We start from the raw sequence: 2,970 nt of genomic DNA on the forward strand, positions 1-2,970 counted from the left end.
CCGGGCCGCGACTGGCACCCACACTTACCCTCCTATGTGAGCGAACCAACCAATCTAAACCTTAACATTTCAATGTAACATCAACAGAAAATAATGCGGAAGACTTAAACTCATTAATGAAAACCAATTCAATAACTATCAATATTCAACATCTATTATTCCCAACACCTGGAAGTCATCATCACAAGAACATCTACTTTAAACTACTAATTCTAAGAGTTTCTAAAAGCTAAAAATACATAAGAAGCTAGTCCATGCCGGAGGTTCAAGGCATCAAGACATGAAGGAGAAGATCCAGTCCAAGCTAGACGCGTTAGCTCACCCTGAAGATCCGGTGTGACGAAGACTGGCTTGAGTTACTGTTGAGTCGAAGATGACGGCACGTTTGTTGCACTCCACAAATAACAAGAAGAAAAACATAAAATTAGGGGTCAGTACAAACCACGGGTATTGAGTAGACATCATCGGCCAACTCAAAATAGGGAACAGTATGTATTAAGCAATATCATAAAATCAACTAATATCCTTAACATGCAGCATTTATAGTTACCATAACCCTTGGTTACAACACCAAGCACATCAATGAGGACTCACACCTCCTCATCATACTCATTTGGGAATTTAGTTCATTAGATTGGATATATTATCATATTTCAAGATTCATTATCTTTATTCCCCTCGTGTCGGTACGTGACACTGCGCTCCTCAATATACTATCCTGGTACCGGAACGTGGCACCCGATCCATATTCTATCCTGGTGTCGGAACGTGACACTCCGATCCTCATATACTATCCTAGTACCGGAACGTGGCACCCGATCCATATATATTCTATCCTGGTGTCGGAACGTGACACCCGATCCATATTCTATCCTGGTACCGGAACGTGGCACCCGATCCATATTGTATCCTGGTGTCGGAACGTGACACCCGATCCATATTCTATCCTGGTACAGGAACGTGGCACCCGATCCATATTCTATCCTGGTACCGGAACGTGGTCCCGATCCATATTCTATCCTGGTGTCGAAACGTGACACCCGATCCATATTCTATCCTGGTACCGGAACGTGGCACCCGATCCATATTCTATCCTGGTGTCGGAACGTGACACCCGATCCATATTCTATCCTGGTACCGGAACGTGGCACCCGATCCCCTAATCTCACTACTTTCATTCATCAAGCCTTCTTTCATACCAAGGCATCATCATTATCAAAGTAGATTAGGGTTTCTTTTCAAGATTTGGGATTCAATAGCTTCATCATGCTTATTTATTCATAATTACATAATCACATCATTCATGCAAGCATACAATTAAGCATATAGAAGGGTTTACAATACTACTAACACATATCATTCACCATTAAGAGTTTACTACGAATAGCATGAAATAACCATAACCTACCTCCACCGAAGAATTGAAATCAACAAGCTATCTTCTCAGAATCCTTGCTATCCTCTTCGTTTCTCTCTCTTTCTACTCGTTCTCTTTCTTTTTCTGTCTATTTTTGTTCTTTCTTATTTTTCTTATTCAAACCCTCTTTCTTTTACCCTAATTAGTATAAAATTAAGAATAAAAGATGGCGATAATACCCCACTAATTAACTTAGGGTTACCTCTTTTAACCCCCAAGAATTTTAGTTATTAATATAAACCCACGAAATCTATAATTAAGGAAAGAATAGTCCAAAAACGTCCCTTAAAACGTGTAAGGAAATTCGATTCTGCCTGGGATTTGCGCAACCTGTGACAAGCCGTCGTGCCTGCGGCGGTCCATCCTGCAGGTCGTCGCAAAGTTCAGAGAGTCGATTTTCAGTACCCAATTTCAGATTTTCTAAGTGTTTTGAAACGAGACCCTGCGACGGTCCGTCGTGCCCTTGACGGTCCGTCGTGGGGTCCATCGCTTCTGCCAGTTTTTCAAGAATTGAAGTCTGTTGCTCAAGACGACTAAACGGGTCATCACATTAGATACCAATTTACCCATCGTTCGTCCCCGAACGATCAAAAGAAGAAAAACAAGGGCGAAAAGGAGTACCTGAATCTGTAAACAGATGTGGGTATTTTTCTTGCATATCCGCCTCCTTCTCCCAAGTGGCTTCTTCAACCGGTCGATTCTTCCATTGCACCTTGATGGACGCAATCTCTCTTGAACTCAACTTGCGAACTTCTCTATCTAAAATAGCAACAGGCTCCTCCTCATAAGACAAGTTCTCATCAAGCAAAACTGAATCCCATCGGATAATGTAATTCCCATCCCCATGGTATCTTTTCAACATCGACACATGGAATACCGGGTGTACTCCGGACAGCCCTGGAGGCAAGGCTAACTCATAAGCCACCTCTCCTACTCGCTTAAGTACTTCAAATGGTCCAATGTACCTTGGACTTAGTTTACCCCTTTTTCTGAACCGCATCACCCCTTTCATGGGCGAAACCTTCAACAAGACTTGTTCACCTTCCATGAACTCTAAGTCCCTAACCTTTCGATCTGCATATTCTTTTTGTCTACTTTGCGCCGCTAGAAGCTTTTCTTGAATAGACTTCACTTTCTCTATCGAATCTCTCAAAAGGTCAGTACCCCAAGGCCTAACCTCAAATGCATCAAACCAACCAATGGGAGACCTACATCTCCTACCATACAAGGCTTCGAATGGAGCCATGTCAATTCTTGAGTGATAGCTATTATTGTATGAAAACTCCGCTAAGGGTAGGAAGCTATCCCAATGACCACCAAACTCTATCACACACGCACGAAGCATATCCTCCAACACTTGAATCGTCCTTTCAGACTGACCATCGGTCTGAGGATGGAATGCAGTACTAAGGTCCAACCTAGGACCCAATTCCGCATGCAATGTTTTCCAAAACTTAGAAGTAAACTGAGTACCTCTATCTGATATGATGGAGAGTGGAACCCCATGCAACCGAACAATTTCTAAGACATAGATTTTGGCTAACTTCTCTACA

This window comes from Solanum lycopersicum, chromosome 10 (genome assembly GCF_036512215.1).
Source record: "Solanum lycopersicum chromosome 10, SLM_r2.1".
Classification (NCBI taxonomy): domain Eukaryota; kingdom Viridiplantae; phylum Streptophyta; class Magnoliopsida; order Solanales; family Solanaceae; genus Solanum; species Solanum lycopersicum.